The sequence below is a fragment of the Pelophylax lessonae genome (genome assembly GCF_965119305.1).
Source record: "Pelophylax lessonae genome assembly, chromosome: 5".
Taxonomy (NCBI): Eukaryota; Metazoa; Chordata; class Amphibia; order Anura; family Ranidae; genus Pelophylax; species Pelophylax lessonae.
In genome coordinates, this window is record NC_138772.1 from 4892427 (window position 1) to 4910895 (window position 18469).

Here is an 18469-nt window from a genome sequence, read left to right on the forward strand (position 1 = left end):
TGACCACCAATGTAAGGAGCATTCTTCCCACTGACCACCAATGTAAGGGGCATTCTTCCCACTGACCACCAATGTAAGGAGCATTCTTCCCACTGACCACCAATGTAAGGAGCATTCTTCCCACTGACCACCAATGTAAGAACATTCTTCCCACTGACCACCAATGTAAGGGACATTCTTCTCACTGACCACCAATGTAAGGAACATTCTTCCCAATTTTGTTTATTAAAAGTCTTGCAATCAATAAGCATAAAATCAATATACATAAATAAATATATACATATTTACATGAAAAGGGGAAAAAAAATACATAGCAAATTCTGCTCTCAAATAAAGACTGCCTTTACAGCAAAAACAAAACTCACATCATGAAACACATCAGTACCGGGAAAAATAATCTTAATAAGACTCACACCACCACACCAGACATCAAACCTGCGAGGTCAAGAAACAAAACCACCCCCATTATGCATGCAGCCCTTCTTCAAAAATGAAGATATTAACCAACAAAAGCTAAGGGCGTGAAAGAAATAGCATAGGAAAAAAGCTTTTTACCCAGAGATGGACAGTTCACCAAAAGCAGGTCTGATATTCCTCCACGCCCTTATCCAGACCGCTCGAGGCTCCCTGCCCTTCTCAAGACCCCGAATCTTCCCAACCTCACCAAGAATATCGTACACAACCACCTCGACAGGGAGGACTTTCTTCCGCAGGGTAATCTGGCACCGTGCATTCCACGTGAAGTAACGGACAACTATACTAACTAGAAAAAGTGTATCCAAATCAAAATCCCAGTGAGTCGGGAATGCCCCGTACACCCACTCCGCATAACTCATGCGATAGAGAAAGGGGATGCCTAGAGCCCTCCCCACCCTTTTATACACCTCTATGTTAAAGGGACACTGGAGCAAAAAGTGGTCCATAGACTCCACTTTACCAACACACTCCGCTCTAGGACAATCCCGATCATCCACAGGGCGATGCTTCAGGTTCCCTCTCACATAGAGCCTTCCATGGAAAGCGAGCCAGGCTTGATCCCTAAACTTCAAAGGGATTCTTCCTAAGTTAATTAAACGCAACCCCTCCCTCATTACAGGGCCTGGGCAATCCCTTAAGGTCAGCGACACACTGAAAGCAGAGCCCAAAATCCTCTTCTCCAGAAGCTTTCTGGGGAGGGACTTGATATCCCCCACTGTCACCTGCCACTGCCTAAGTATTTTCAGACACGGGGCAACATAAGCCGGAAGCTTGCCATGTCGGACTCTCAGACTTTTCACTGGCCCGCCATCTTCCCAGCATCGCAGAAAAGGCCTAAACCAAGATTGAAAAATACCCACCCATCCCGGCGGGGTCTCTGCTAACATATTACCAAGATTATACTTTAAAAAAAGCAGAGAAAAGAAAACTATAGGGTTGACCATTCCTAGACCACCCTCCTGCCTGGACAGGTAAGTTACATTGCGTTTGATCAGGTTCACCCCATAACAGTTGGAAAAAGCAGCTGTACACCCTTGCATAGAGAGATTCCGGCAAGATACAGACAAAGCTGACATATAAAAAGATTGGGATCAGGTAAGTTTTAATCAAGTCAACCCTTTCCCTCAAGGAAAGTTTCCATTTCTTCCAGCTTGCCACCTTGGCATTGGCATTCAACAACCTGCTTTCCCAATTTCGATGACCATAGTCACCAGGACCAAATTTGATGCCCAACACTTTAATTTCCTGCTGGGGCTCTGGGAAGGCATCCGGAAGTTCGAAGCTTTCACCCTCCTCACCCATCCAGAAAACTTCACTCTTTTCATGATTGATTTTAGAGCCAGAAGCCTCAGTGTACTGCTCTATCACAGAGACCACCTCCTGCGCCTCCTCCATCCCAGAGATAATAACAGACACATCATCGGCATAGGCCACGACCTTCAAAGGCGGCACACCAGCAATGCCCAAAGGCACCCCACACAATGATCCACTCTCTAACCTTCTTATGAAGGGGTCGATTGCGAATACATGTAGCAGGGGGCTCAAAAGACACCCCTGGCACACACCAGAGCCAACCTCAAAAGGCCGTCCAACCCAACCATTAACAAGTGGGAAGCTCTCAGCCCCTTTATATAATGTTTTCAGCCAATCAATAAACCTCCCCTGCAGGCCGTATCTACCAAGTAGCAAATACAGATACTCATGATTGACTCGATCAAAAGCCTTCGCCTGATCCAATGCCAGCAAGTACTTTCTCCATCCAGCAGCCCTGCATCGCTCCAAAGCCTCCCGGACAGCTAAAATTGCTGAAAAGGTACTTCTGCCCTGGACCGAGCAGTGCTGATGATTGGACAACAAATCGCCTGCTACTGACGACAAGCGCCAAAAAAGAATCTTCGCCAAGATCTTTCTATCAACATTGAGAAGACTGATGGGGCGCCAGTTCTCAATTATTGAGGGGTCTTTACCTTTTGACAGAAGAATCACAGCGGATTGCCTCATGGAGGGAGGGAGAGAACCCTCTTCTAAACAGCTGTTATAAACCTCCGCTAAAAAGGGAGCCAGAATGGACTTAAAACACTTGTAAAATTCAGCTGTCAACCCATCTGGCCCAGGCGACTTTTTGGTAGCCAGCTTCTCTATAGCACGAACTACCTCATCCGCTGAAATTGGTTCTGTCAAATCCATCAAAGGCAATGTATCATTTCCCAATCCTGGAGTAGAATCCAGAAAGCTTTCCATCCTGTCCCGACTAAGGTCCTTTCTTCCCAGAAGGTCTGCGTAATATAACCTGAAGATCTCCAGGATCCCTGATCTGGACTTCACCAGGGAACCCGTACTATCCCTCAGACCTATGACCGTCTTAACTGCTATGCCTTGCTTACAGTTCTGGTAAGGATCAGGCGAGTGATATTTCCCATAATCTCTCTCCAGAACCAAGGAGGCATGCCGGTCGTATTGACACTTCCTAAGAAGAAGCTTTACCTCCGAGATCTCCCCTGGATCTCCTCCATACGAGACAAGACGATCAAGCTTCCTCCGCAAATGCTGGTAGGCAATATACATACCAAGCTGCTTCTTCTTACTTATGGCCTTGAAAAGTCCAATCGCCCTTTGTTTCACAAGCTCCCACCACTCTGACTTACTGCTGCAAAAGTCCAGAATAGAAACCTGTGCCTGAAAAAAATCCTCAAAGGATTGTCTTACCTCTACATCTTCCAGGAGAGCCGAATTCAGTTTCCAGGTACCCCTTCCCCTGGGTGGAGTGTCCGAGGCATTCAGAGTCACAGACAGCATACAGTGGTCAGAGAACTCCACCGCCCTCAACTCAGGAGCCGAGAAAGCAGAGTTCTCCTTTAAAAAAAAACTATCTATCCTACTCTGACTATTCCCTCTCTGAAACGTGAATCCCGTGCTGCCAGGGCAGTGCTTAATGTGCACATCTACCAGGCCTGCTTGTCTAACCATATCTCTAAGAAAAACGCTATCATAACCCAGCCTGTCTATGGAGACCCTCCTGTCTTCAGGCCTAATTATGGTGTTAAAGTCACCTCCAAAGACAACCTGCTGGGATGTAAAAAGGAAGGGCTTGATCTTTGTGAAGAGGCATTTCCTGTCCCATTTTGACTGCGGTCCATAGATATTGATCAGGCGCAGGTCCTGCCCCCTAACAGAGACGTCTAAGACCATGCATCTCCCCATTTCTACCTCAATTATCCGCCGGCACGTTACCATATCGGTTTTAAAAAGAACCGCAACTCCGCTGCAAGGCTCATCCGCAAGAGACCAAAAGGAGGGACCGCATCTCCACTCCCTTTTTGCTAGATGGACATCGGCCAAAGTATCGAGCCAGGTCTCTTGCAAAAATAAAATCTCAGCATCAAACTCACTGAGCAAAAATAAGGCAATATCACGAGCTCTTGCAGATTTCACGCTGGCGACATTAATGGTCGCCACCTTTATCAGAGCGGGCACTGCCATCAGGATGATTGGGGTAGTCGTTTCTTAACCTCCACCACACTCTCATCACCCGAGACAGCTCTTTTTACACTATGCGACTCCCCCTCATCCATAGATGATATAGAAGTAGATAAATCGGATATTAACTCCTCCCCTGATAAAACCGAAAATGTATTGCCAAGAGGAACCTCTCCTGGGTCCGACTGTAAGGAAGAAACGACCGCTTTACTAGTCTTCCACTTCTTCTTTTTCTTCCTCTTTGTCCTCACCACCCCTCATCATCCGAATCCTCCACAACAGAGGGTGAGACATGGGACATGGACACCCCTCCCTCAACCCCATCGACCCCACCACCATCCAGCACCCCTGCACCCTCTTGGCCGCGTTTGCGGTGTCGAGAGACAGGGACTGGAGGTGGAGTAGGCCGAGGGGGAAGATCCACTATACCCGCCCCCCCAGCAGCTTCCGCTAGTCTGGAGGATCTACGCACAGTAGATGTAGGAACAACAGGAGGGACAGACTCAGGGACCACATCACTAGGGGAAACAGAATCTGACACAACAGACACAGGAAGGACAGACTCAGGGACCACATCACCAGGGGAAACAGAATCTGACACAACAGACACAGGAGGGGCAGCAACAATTTCCTCTCTAACTTCAGCTGCTTCATCTTCTTTATCAAGCCTCTGCAGCTCAGTCTCCAATCCTGGCAAGTTATGCAGTGCCTCTGGGCACTGGCTATATGGATGACCCAGCTGCTGGCACAAATTGCACCGAATCTGGGTGCATTCTCTGGCCAAATGGCCTAAATCCTGGCACAGTGAGCACTTCTTGTGGGTGCAGGACGATGCAAAGTGGCCTTTATCACCACATTTATTACATACCTTAGGCTGACCTTGGTAGAAAATGGTCAGCCTATCCCTACCCAGAAAGGCTGAGCAGGGAAGGTGCTGAACTACATCGCCCAGCACCCCCAATTTTAGTGACACTGTCCAGGCCCCTGTCCATATCCCATGCTCATCAAGGACCTTCCGCAGTGGAGTGAGGACCTCGCTATATCGGCGTAGCCATACTAATAAATCAGCCTCTGGTATGGATTCGTTACGCACCAAAATGGTCACTGATTTTATCAGAGGCTGCCTTGAAATTACCTTTGGCACCAAACCACTCCACTGCTGAAGGCCCTTGCACCTCCTATATCTCTCCCAGAAGAGATCCAAACTTTCAGGTTTTACAAACGACAAATCAAATTCATAACTCCCCACCGGGCAAATTAAAGCAAAAATATCACAGGCTTTAAACCCCATTTCCAAAATCAACTCAGCCACCCTCCCCCTTACTGGTGGAGTTCCATCCCCCACCCACCTCAACTGTACCACATTCCTCCTCCTATACCCACCAAACCTCCCTGAATTTTGACTAATAACAGAATTCCCACCACCCACCCTGGTGTGACTCCCCAAAGCTGAAGCATAGCTTCCAACATTCCTCCCAGCAGAAAATCCATCAGTTTTTTTTTAATTATGTGACACACACTTAGCAGATAACGATTGCACAGATTCGGGATTGATCTGTGCAATCGAATCTTTCCTCTGCTGAGCAGGAGGAGAAATGTCATTTTTATTTTTCCCAGCATTACTAACCCCTTCACCACCACCCACCACATTCATTGCTTTAACATTAATGTCATTTTTTATACTTGCTGGGATATTTATTATTGCTGTTGTCTTCACAGCAGAATCCATAGTTGCTGCTGCACTGGTAAGAACTCCAGCTGTCATCTTCTCTTCCACTAGGACAGGGTTTTCAGCTGTGGAAATAGCATTCTGTTTTAACACAGCAGCAGGTAAAGCATTGCAGGATACTTCCATTGCTACTTCCATTCCACTTCCAAAACCATGTTGATCCCCTCCCCCATCAGCAATCAGCTGGTCAATCAGCACTGGAAGACTGGGAGGCTCAGGTGAACATGAAGCAGGCTCTTTGGAGCTGGCAGCCATTTTGCTTGCCGTGGGACTACTGGTCTCAGCCAGACCAGCAAAATCCATGCCTGGGGTGTTTAATGCAGGTCCATCCACATTCATCTGATGGTCCGGGGATTGCACGGTCAGGGATTTTCCTTGCATGTCTGCACTCGGTTTCTCCACAGCGGTAACTCCAATAGGTAGCTGTATGCAGAGCTCCTTCTCACCTGGGACACCATCCACTACAGCAGATGGGGCAGACATGTTGGATGGCAGCATGGTGTACTGGGATTTCTCCACCATTACTGGCTTTGCTGGCTTGTATCTCCTCTGCCCATCCTCAGGGATTTCTGATGGATCATCAGAAAAGACAAACTTGTCTGCTTTCAGGGGTGACTCCATCTGCTGGATGAATGTCAGGGATCCATGTCCACTCTCAACCCCCTGGCTGGTTGCTGCTGGTGATTCCCAGTTCTGACATAGGGGGAGAGGTGCAGAGGCAGATGGAGCCTGGTCATCCATTAACTGAGGCTGCTGATCCACAGAACTTGCTGATGCTTGGCTGGTAAAACGCCTCTCATTGTCAAACTTTTCTTTAAATGCTCCACTTCTGTCTTTCAGCCTTTCCAATAATAAAGATTGTTCCTTTACCTTTTCTTTTTTTTGCTGAAGACATCCGCATTCTCACCGGGGCCTGGACCCACAGACAGGTCCTCCACCTCCTCCTCACTAGGCCCCGTGTCATCAGGGGGATCCCTCCCAGGGCCTCCCCCAGGATCAGGCATTGTTCCTGGGCCAAGCTAGCAAGCAAGGCCCAGGCTTGAAAAGAGCTGGTTCTCACAGAGAGCTCCTTGGGTGTGTCCTCCTCCTTCTTCTGACCACCAATGCAAGGAGCATTCTTCCCACTGACCCCCAATGTAAGGAGCAGGTGCAGACTGGCAACTTTCGGCCCAGGGGGCAAGTACAAATCAGAGGCCCATGGTGCAGCCTCCCTCCATCTCTCCCTCTTCCCTGTCTCCTCCTGACCCCCATTCCAGGCTGAAGCTTAGCTCCAGGTATTCTCTCTCTACTACACTCAACTCCTTTGGTCAACCATGGCGAGGCCTGTTCTGAGTGGAACCTGTCCTGTTAAACCACTGTATGGTCTTGGCCACCGTGCTGCAGATCAGTTTCAGGGTCTTGGCAATCTTCTTATGGCCTAGGCCATCTTTATGTAGAGCAACTCAGAGGGTTCGTTGCCATGAGGTGCCATGTTGACCTTCCAGTGACCAGTATGAGAGAGTGAGAGTGTTAACACCAAATTTAACACACCTGCTCCCCATTCACACCTGAGACCTTGTAACAATAACGAGTCACATGACACCGGGGAGAGAAAATGGCAAATTTAGCCCAATTTGGACATTGTCACTTTTCACCAACCCCAAACACACCTCCAAGACTACCACTACCTTGCTAAAGAAGCTGAGGATAAAGGTGATGGACTGGCCAAGCATGTCTCCATACCCAAACCCTATTGAGCATCTGTGGGCCATCCTCAAACAGAAGGTGGAGGAACGCAAGGTCTCTAACATCCACCAGCTCTGTGATGTCGTCATGGAGGAGTGGAAGAGGACTCCAGTGGCAACCTGTGAAGCTCTGGTGAACTCCATGCCCAAGAGGGTTAAGGCAGTGCTGGAAAATAATGGTGGCCACACAAAATATTGACACTTTGGGCCCAATTTGGACATTGTCACTTAGGGGGTGTACTCACTTTTGTTGCCAGCGGTTTAGACATTAATGGCTGTGTGTTGAGTTATTTTGAGGGGACAGTAAATTTACACTGTTATACAAGCTGTACACTCACTACTTTACATTGTAGCAAAGTTTCATTTCTTCACATTGTCACATGAAAAGATAGAATAAAATATTTACAAAAATGTCAGGGGTGTACTCACTTTTGTGAGATACTGTACAGTGCTTTAAGTGGCCCAAAAGAGGCGCCGGTACTCTATTATAGCCTATAAATTTTTTTGTCCCCCCCACCCCACATCAGGGTCCCCATAGAGCACCCCCCCACCCTGGCCTGGGACTCCGGAGCAGGGGGACTCACCGGTGGTGACTGGTCTGGCTCTGGAGTGGGAAATATTCTTGGGGGGCAATTGAGGGCACAGATGTCCAAAATGAGCGTACCGGTTCGCTAAGGCGCACGGGGAGGTGGCGTTATGCTCAAGAGCCATATTTGGAAGTGGCGGTATGGAGTGCCAGTGCATACCGGCCCACTTAAAGCACTGATACTGTATATATACAATGTAAAGGACTGAACACGGGGCGCTTTAAAGGGAGGGGGAAGTAGGGTTGGGGGTGGGGGGGTGCGTCAAATCTAGAATTGGACTTTTAGTTCACATTTACATTATATTTTTTTTTTTTCTCCATCAACAAATATTGTCGCCAGTGGGCACCAGGTGTTCCCAGACAGCAATATATACAGCAATCAAGGCGCCGAACACAAAAAAGCCATTTTGTTGCAGAACGCAGATCCCGATATTGTGGCTAATGTGTTATATCAGCATATAGATTGCCATTCCTCCGCCGCAATGTCTGCAGAAGGCATGCTGGAATTAAACAGTGTAATAATAACAATAATGGGAATATCAAAAGATAGCATAGAGGATAATTACTGCAACAGCAGAATACCAGGACACTGAAATTCACAGATTAGTTCGACTTCAACAAAAAATTATAATTAGATGCTAATTGGTCCGGCCATTAAGTGTTTACTGGAACAAAGAAGGAAAATCTTAGCCGGCTATTTAAATCTCGGCTTAATCACAGGACGGCTCGACAGGATGCTGAGCGCCGGGGACCCAAATCAACAATTTAAACTTTTACAAAGCCAAGGAAGTTGTTCTATAGAGCGTTAACCCCTTCTGGACCGGAAGATTTTCCCCCCTTAACCACTTTAGGACCGGAGGATTTTGCTGCTTTACGTCCAGGCCACTTTTTGCGATGCGACTTTAACTGACAATTGCGCTGTCATGCAACGCCGTACCCAAACCAAATTTACGTCCTTTTTTTCCCACAAACAGAGCTTTCTTTTGGTGGTATTTTATCACCTCTGTGCTTTTCATTTTTTGCGATATTAATAAAAAAAAGCGACAATTTTGAAAAAATAACAATATTTTTCTACTTTGACAGTTAAAAAATATCCAATATATTCAATTTTTGTCATATTTAGGCCAAAATGTATTTAGCTACATGTCTTTGACAAAAAAATTCTCAATGAGCGTATTTTTAAGCGCGTTAAGACCGGAAGATTTTACCCCCTTCCTGACCAGGCCATATTTTGCGATTCGGCACTGCATTAATTTAACGGACAATTGCGCGGTTGTGTGACGCTGTACCCAAATAAAATTGATGTCTTTTTTTTTCCCCACAAATAGAGATTTCTTTTGGTGGTATTTGATCACTTCTGCGATTTTTATTTTTTGCGCTATAAACAAAAAAAGAGCGACAATTCTGAAAAAACAATATTTTTCACATTTTGCTATATAACATTCCCAAAAAAAAAAAATTTAAAATAAAATTTTTTAAATATTTTTCGGCCAATTTGTATTCTGCTACATATTTTTGGTAAAAAAAAAAAAAAAAAATCCCAATAATTGTATTTTGATTTGTTTGCGCAAAAGTTATCACGTCTACTAACTACGGGAAAGATTTATGTCAGTTTTATTGTTTTTTTTGTTTTTTTTTTTACTAGTAATGGCGGCGATCTGCGATTTTTAGCGGGACTGCGACATTGCGGCGCACAGAACCCCTGACTGACATTTTTGACACTTTTGGGGGGGACCAGTGACATTACTACAGTAATCAGTGCTAAAAATATGCACTGTCACTGTACTAATGACACTGGCAGGGTAAGGGTTAACACCAGACAATGCGCGGTTGTGCGACGCTGTACCCAAAAAAAAAAAAAAAGATGTCCTTTTTTTCCCCACAAACAGAGATTTCTTTTGGTGGTATTTGATCACCTCTGCGAAGTTTATTTTTTGCGCTATAAACAAAAAAATGCGAAAATTCGGAAAAAAAACAAACAAGATTTATGTTATTTTTATTGTTTTTTTTTTTTGTTTTCTAGTAATGGCGGTGATCTGCAATTTTTAGCAGGACAGCGACATTGCGGCGGACAGATTGAACCCCTGACTGACATTTTTGACATTACTGTAGCAATGTCACTGGTCCCCCTCAAAAGTGTCAAAAATGTCAGTTAGGGGTCTGATCTGTCCGCCGCAATGTCGCAGTCCCGCTAAAAATCGCAGATCACCGCCATTACTAGTAAAAACAAATAAATAAATAAAAATGACATAAATCATTCCCCTAGTTTGTAGACGCGTTAACTTTTGAGCAAACCAATCAAAATACACTTATTGGGATTTTTTTTGTACAAAAAATATGTAGAAGAAAACAAATTGGCCTAAAATGATGAAAAATTTAGATTTTTACATTTTTTTTTTATTGGGAATGTTATATATCAGAATGGGAAAAATATTGTTGTTTTTTTTTTTTCAGAATTGTCGCGCTTTTTTTGTTTATAGCGCAAAAAATAAAAACCGCAGAGGTGATCAAATACCACCAAAAGAAAGCTCTGTTTGTGGGAAAAAAAAGGACATCAACTTTATTTTGGGTACAGCGTCACACGACCGCACAATTGTCTGGTGTTAACCCTTTCCCTGCCAGTGTCATTATTCGACTGCGCAATTTTCCGTTAAAATAACGCAGTGCCGAATTGCAAAAAAATGACCTGGTCGTTAAGGGGGGCAAATCCTTCCGGTTAATAAATTTGCAAAGATTTCAAACAAACTTCTCTCACGTTGTCATTATGGGGGGGATTGTTTGTAGAATTTTGAGGAAAATAATGAATTGAATCCATTTTGGAATAAGGCAACATAACAAAATCTGGAAGAAGTGAAGCACTGTGAATACTTTCCGAGTGCTCTGTATATTTCTTGTTTCATTCATCTGATAGGTCAGCTGTCTCCTAATTCATTTGATAAGGATCATAGGTGTGCGCAGCTTATTGCATTAGGGTGTGCACCCCAAAGCCCAAACACATATCCATGTGTATATACTGATGGTGTCAGTAGGGTAGAGATCAGTGTCTGTAGTTCTATTGTTAATTTTTATTCTTTTTACAATTTAATTTTTTTTGTTAGCACAGTTAGGGAGCTTTGTTGAAATATCAGGGGTCTAAACAGGGGGAATCTGCACCAAAAGGGGTGATTAGGGTGTGCCCAGGCACACCTGGCACACCCTGTGCGCACGCCTATGATAAGGATTATTCTATAGCCGGTTAGCCGCCTCCTTCGGTGTTGGTGTCCACTATTAGTCCACTGACGTTTTTGCTTGTTTCGTGGTTTGAAAACGATTTTTTTGCATAACTATGTATTCTATATGTATTTCTACAGCCTTTTCAGTCCAGGAGGGAAGTCTGTACAACTGTGCCAGACTGAAGGGAATGCCGGAGGTCAGCACATGCCAACTGGACCTCATTCTTCCAAGTAAAGATTACAGAACATCAACTGAAACATTGGTCAGAACAGAAATATGTGCCATGGCTGGAAATACAAGTAACCAGAAAATTGTTTTGTACCGCCCGGATACAAGCGAGGTCTGCGCGGGGGACTCGGGAAGTCTTCTCACCTGGAGGGGGCGCCCATTGATTTGACATTTCCACATAATTGGCTGAATTCCGAGGACTCGGGGAAAGCTGAAGACAAATCCATACTCTGCTGACAAAAGTCATGGAAGGAAGTGGAAGGCTTGTTGATTGTGAACCTTCTGACCTCTCCGATGTAAAGACCGAGATGAAGCGTCTTCAGCCGACAAAAAAATCACCGGCTACAAATCACCGGCTACAAGTTACCGTGTTACTTGATTTGTTCTTTGATAGCTCTACTTCCAGCGGGACTCCAAGTGAGGGGAGGGGAAATTGGCGTTGTTTTAAATCGAAATGGGTTAATTTTAAAAACATGAAATACTACAACATTATATAAGGCTTAAAGAGGAAGTATAGAGGAAGAGTTACTATAGAGGAAGAGTAACTCTTCCTCTATAGTAACTCTTCCTCTATAGTAACTCTTCTTCTATAGTAACTCTTCCTCTATAGTAACTCTTCCTCTATAGTAACTCTTCCTCTATAGTAACCCTTCTTCTATAGTAACTCTTCTTCTATAGTAACTCTTCTTCTATAGTAAAGAAAATGGCCTCTGCCCCCACCTATAACTGGCCTTCATAGCAAAGAACACATGGAAGGGCAACGCACATGAAACAAACAAAGATAAAATTCCCAGTTCAATTTCCCAACCAGTCTGCTTACCAACCAAATTGGCCTGTCTAACAGTTTGCGTCAATACAGGGGTTTAGTTAGCACACATTTGCAAACGCATGTGAAAGCTGCAGGGCCACGTCAAGGCTCCCTGTAAACCCCTGTATTGACGCAAACTGTTAGACAGGCCAATTTGGTTGGTAAGCAGACTGGTTGGCAAATTGAACTGGGAATTTTATCTTTGTTTGTTTCTTCTTCTATAGTAACTCTTCTTCTATAGTAACTCTTCTTTTATAGTAACTCTTCTTCTATAGTAACTCTTCCTCTATAGTAACTCTTCTTCTATAGTAACTCTTCCTCTATAGTAACTCTTCCTCTATAGTAACTCTTCCTCTATAGTAACCCTTCTTCTATAGTAACCCTTCTTCTATAGTAACTCTTCTTCTATAGTGACTCTTCTTCTATAGTAACCCTTCTTCTATAGTAACTCTTCTTCTATAGTGACTCTTCTTCTATAGTGACTCTTCTTCTATAGTAACTCTTCCTCTATAGTAACTCTTCCTCTATAGTAACTCTTCTTCTATAGTAACTCTTCCTCTATAGTAACTCTTCCTCTATAGTAACTCTTCTTCTATAGTAACTATTCTTCCATAGTAACTCTTCTTCTATAGTAACTCTTCCTCTATAGTAACTCTTCTTCTATAGAAACTCTTCCTCTATAGTAACTCTTCTTCTATAGAAACTCTTCCTCTATAGTAACTCTTCTTCTATAGAAACTCTTCCTCTATAGTAACTCTTCTTCTATAGAAACTCTTCTTCTATAGTAACTCTAATTCCATAGTAACGCTTCCTCTATAGTAACTCTTCCTCTATAGTAACTCTTCCTCTATAGTAACTCTTCTTCTATAGTAACTCTTCCTCTATAGTAACTCTTCTTCTATAGTAACTCTTCTTCTATAGTAACTCTTCCTCTATAGTAACTCTTCTTCTATAGTAACTCTTCTTCTATAGTAACTCTTCCTCTATAGTAACTCTTCTTTTATATTAACTCTTCCTCTATAGTAACTCTTCCTCTATAGAAACTCTTCTTCTATAGAAACTCTTCCTCTATAGTAACTCTTCTTCTATAGTAACTCTTCCTCTATAGTAACTCTTCTTCTATAGAAACTCTTCCTCTATAGTAACTCTTCTTCTATAGAAACTCTTCCTCTATAGTAACTCTTCTTCTATAGTAACTCTTCTTCTATAGTAACTCTTCTATAGTAACTCTTCTTCTATAGTAACTCTTCCTCTATAGGAACTCTTCTTCTATAGTAACTCTTCTATAGTAACTCTTCTTCTATAGTAACTCTTCCTCTATAGTAACTCTTCTTCTATAGTAACTCTTCTTTTATAGTAATTCTTCCTCTATAGTAACTCTTCTTCTATAGAAACTCTTCCTCTATAGTAACTCTTCTTCTATAGAAACTCTTCCTCTATAGTAACTCTTCTTTTATATTAACTCTTCTTCTTTAGTAACTCTTCCTCTATAGTAACTCTTCCTCTATAGTAACTCTTCTTCTATAGTAACTCTTCTTCTATAGTAACGCTTCCTCTATAGTAACTCTTCTTCTATAGTAACTCTTCTTTTATAGTAATTCTTCCTCTATAGTAACTCTTCCTCTATAGTAACTCTTCTTCTATAGTAACTCTTCCTCTATAGTAACTCTTCTTCTATAGAAACTCTTCCTCTATAGTAACTCTTCTTCTATAGAAACTCTTCCTCTATAGTAACTCTTCTTTTATATTAACTCTTCTTCTTTAGTAACTCTTCCTCTATAGTAACTCTTCCTCTATAGTAACTCTTCTTCTATAGTAACTCTTCTTCTATAGTAACGCTTCCTCTATAGTAATTCTTCCTCTATAGTAACTCTTCTTCTATAGTAACTCTTCCTCTATAGTAACTCTTCTTCTATAGTAACTCGTCCTCTATAGTAACTCTTCTTCTATAGAAACTCTTCCTCTATAGTAACTCTTCTTCTATAGAAACTCTTCCTCTATAGTAACTCTTCTTCTATAGTAACTCTTCTTCTATAGTAACTCTTCCTCTATAGTAACACTTCCTCTATAGTAGCTCTTCCTCTATAGTAACTCTTCCTCTATAGTAACTCTTCTTTTATATTAACTCTTCCTCTATAGTAACTCTTCCTCTATAGTAACTCTTCTTCTATAGAAACTCTTCCTCTATAGTAACTCTTCTTCTATAGAAACTCTTCCTCTATAGTAACTCTTCTTTTATATTAACTCTTCTTCCTTAGTAACTCTTCTTCTCTAGTAACTCTTCTTCTATAGTAACTCTTCCTCTATAGTAACTCTTCCTCTATAGTAACTCTTCTTCTATAGTAACTCTTCCTCTATAGTAACTCTTCTTCTATAGTAACTCTTCTTCTATAGTAACTCTTCCTCTATAGTAACTCTTCTTTTATATTAACTCTTCCTCTATAGTAACTCTTCCTCTATAGTAACTCTTCTTCTATAGAAACTCTTCCTCTATAGTAACTCTTCTTCTATAGTAACTCTTCCTCTATAGTAACTCTTCTTCTATAGTAACTCTTCTTTTATAGTAATTCTTCCTCTATAGTAACTCTTCTTCTATAGAAACTCTTCCTCTATAGTAACTCTTCTTCTATAGAAACTCTTCCTCTATAGTAACTCTTCTTTTATATTAACTCTTCTTCTTTAGTAACTCTTCCTCTATAGTAACACTTCCTCTATAGTAGCTCTTCCTCTATAGTAACTCTTCCTCTATAGTAACTCTTCCCCTATAGGAACTCTTCCTCTATAGGAACTCTTCTTCTATAGTAACTCTTCCTCTATAGGAACTCTTCTTCTATAGTAACTCTTCCTCTATAGTAACTCTTCTTCTATAGAAACTCTTCCTCTATAGAAACTCTTCCTCTATAGTAACTCTTCTTTTATATTAACTCTTCTTCCTTAGTAACTCTTCTTCTATAGTAACTCTTCCTCTATAGTAACTCTTCTTCTATAGAAACTCTTCTTCTATAGAAACTCTTCCTCTATAGTAACTCTTCTTCTATAGTAACTCTTCTTCTATAGTAACTCTTCCTCTATAGTAACTCTTCCTCTATAGTAACTCTTCTTCTATAGTAACTCTTCTTCTATAGTAACGCTTCCTCTATAGTAACTCTTCTTCTATAGTAACTCTTCTTTTATAGTAATTCTTCCTCTATAGTAACTCTTCCTCTATAGTAACTCTTCTTCTATAGTAACTCTTCCTCTATAGTAACTCTTCTTCTATAGAAACTCTTCCTCTATAGTAACTCTTCTTCTATAGAAACTCTTCCTCTATAGTAACTCTTCTTTTATATTAACTCTTCTTCTTTAGTAACTCTTCCTCTATAGTAACTCTTCCTCTATAGTAACTCTTCTTCTATAGTAACGCTTCCTCTATAGTAATTCTTCCTCTATAGTAACTCTTCTTCTATAGTAACTCTTCCTCTATAGTAACTCTTCTTCTATAGTAACTCGTCCTCTATAGTAACTCTTCTTCTATAGAAACTCTTCCTCTATAGTAACTCTTCTTCTATAGAAACTCTTCCTCTATAGTAACTCTTCTTCTATAGTAACTCTTCTTCTATAGTAACTCTTCCTCTATAGTAACACTTCCTCTATAGTAGCTCTTCCTCTATAGTAACTCTTCCTCTATAGTAACTCTTCTTTTATATTAACTCTTCCTCTATAGTAACTCTTCCTCTATAGTAACTCTTCTTCTATAGAAACTCTTCCTCTATAGTAACTCTTCTTTTATATTAACTCTTCTTCCTTAGTAACTCTTCTTCTCTAGTAACTCTTCTTCTATAGTAACTCTTCCTCTATAGTAACTCTTCCTCTATAGTAACTCTTCTTCTATAGTAACTCTTCCTCTATAGTAACTCTTCTTCTATAGTAACTCTTCTTCTATAGTAACTCTTCCTCTATAGTAACTCTTCTTTTATATTAACTCTTCCTCTATAGTAACTCTTCCTCTATAGTAACTCTTCTTCTATAGTAACTCTTCCTCTATAGTAACTCTTCTTCTATAGAAACTCTTCCTCTATAGTAACTCTTCTTTTATATTAACTCTTCTTCCTTAGTAACTCTTCTTCTCTAGTAACTCTTCTTCTATAGTAACTCTTCCTCTATAGTAACTCTTCCTCTATAGTAACTCTTCCTCTATAGTAACTCTTCTTCTATAGTAACTCTTCCTCTATAGTAACTCTTCTTCTATAGTAACTCTTCTTCTATAGTAACTCTTCCTCTATAGTAACTCTTCTTTTATAGTAATTCTTCCTCTATAGTAACTCTTCTTCTATAGAAACTCTTCCTCTATAGTAACTCTTCTTCTATAGAAACTCTTCCTCTATAGTAACTCTTCTTTTATATTAACTCTTCTTCTTTAGTAACTCTTCCTCTATAGTAACACTTCCTCTATAGTAGCTCTTCCTCTATACTAACTCTTCCTCTATAGTAACTCTTCCCCTATAGGAACTCTTCCTCTATAGGAACTCTTCTTCTATAGTAACTCTTCCTCTATAGGAACTCTTCTTCTATAGTAACTCTTCCTCTATAGTAACTCTTCTTCTATAGAAACTCTTCCTCTATAGAAACTCTTCCTCTATAGTAACTCTTCTTTTATATTAACTCTTCTTCCTTAGTAACTCTTCTTCTATAGTAACTCTTCCTCTATAGTAACTCTTCTTCTATAGAAACTCTTCTTCTATAGAAACTCTTCCTCTATAGTAACTCTTCTTCTATAGTAACTCTTCTTCTATAGTAACTCTTCCTCTATAGTAACTCTTCTTCTATAGAAACTCTTCCTCTATAGTAACTCTTCTTCTATAGAAACTCTTCCTCTATAGTAACTCTTCTTCTATAGTAACGCTTCCTCTATAGTAACTCTTCCTCTATAGTAACTCTTCTTCTATAGTAACTCTTCTTCTATAGTAACTCTTCTTCTATAGTAACTCTTCCTCTATAGTAACTCTTCTTTTATATTAACTCTTCCTCTATAGTAACTCTTCCTCTATAGTAACTCTTCTTCTATAGAAACTCTTCCTCTATAGTAACTCTTCTTTTATATTAACTCTTCTTCCTTAGTAACTCTTCCTCTATAGTAACTCTTCCTCTATAGTAACTCTTCTTCTATAGAAACTCTTCTTCTATAGAAACTCTTCCTCTATAGTAACTCTTCTTCTATAGAAACTCTTCCTCTATAGTAACTCTTCTTCTATAGTAACTCTTCTTCTATAGTAACTCTTCCTCTATAGGAACTCTTCTTCTATAGTAACTCTTCTTCTATAGTAACTCTTCTTCTATAGTAACTCTTCCTCTATAGTAACTCTTCCTCTATAGTAACTCTTCTTTTATAGTAACTCTTCCTCTATAGTAACTCTTCTTTTATAGTAACTCTTCTTTTATAGTAACTCTTCTTCTATAGTAACGCTTCCTCTATAGTAACTCTTCCTCTATAGTAACTCTTCTTCTATAGTAACTCTTCTTCTATAGTAACTCTTCCTCTATAGTACTTCTTCTTTTATAGTAACTCTTCCTCTATAGTAACTCTTCTTCTATAGTAACTCTTCTTCTTTAGTAACTCCTCTTCTATAGTAACACTTCTTCTATAGTAACTCTTCCTCTATAGTAACTCTTCCTCTATAGTAACTCTTCTTCTATAGTAACTCTTCTTCAATAGTAACTCTTCTTCTATAGTAACTCTTCTTCTATAGTAACTCTTCTTCTATAGTAACTCTTTTTCTATAGTAACTCTTCTTCTATAGTAACTCTTCTTCTATAGTAACTCTTCTTCTATAGTAACTCTTCTTCTATAGTAACTCTTCCTCTATAGTAACTCTTCCTCTATAGTAACTCTTCTTCTATAGTAACTCTTCCTCTATAGTAACTCTTCCTCTATAGTAACTCTTCTTCTATAGTAACTCTTCTTCTATAGTAACTCTTCCTCTATAGTATCTCTTCTTCTATAGTAATTCTTCTTCTATAGTAACTCTTCCTCTATAGTAACTCTTCTTCTATAGTATCTCTTCTTCTATTGTAACTCTTCCTCTATAGTAACTCTTCTTCTATAGTATCTCTACTTCTATTGTAACTCTTCCTCTATAGTAACTCTTCTTCTATAGTATCTCTTCTTCTATAGTAATTCTTCTTCTATAGTAACTCTTCCTCTATAGTAACTCTTCCTCTATAGTAACTCTTCTTCTATTGTTACTCTT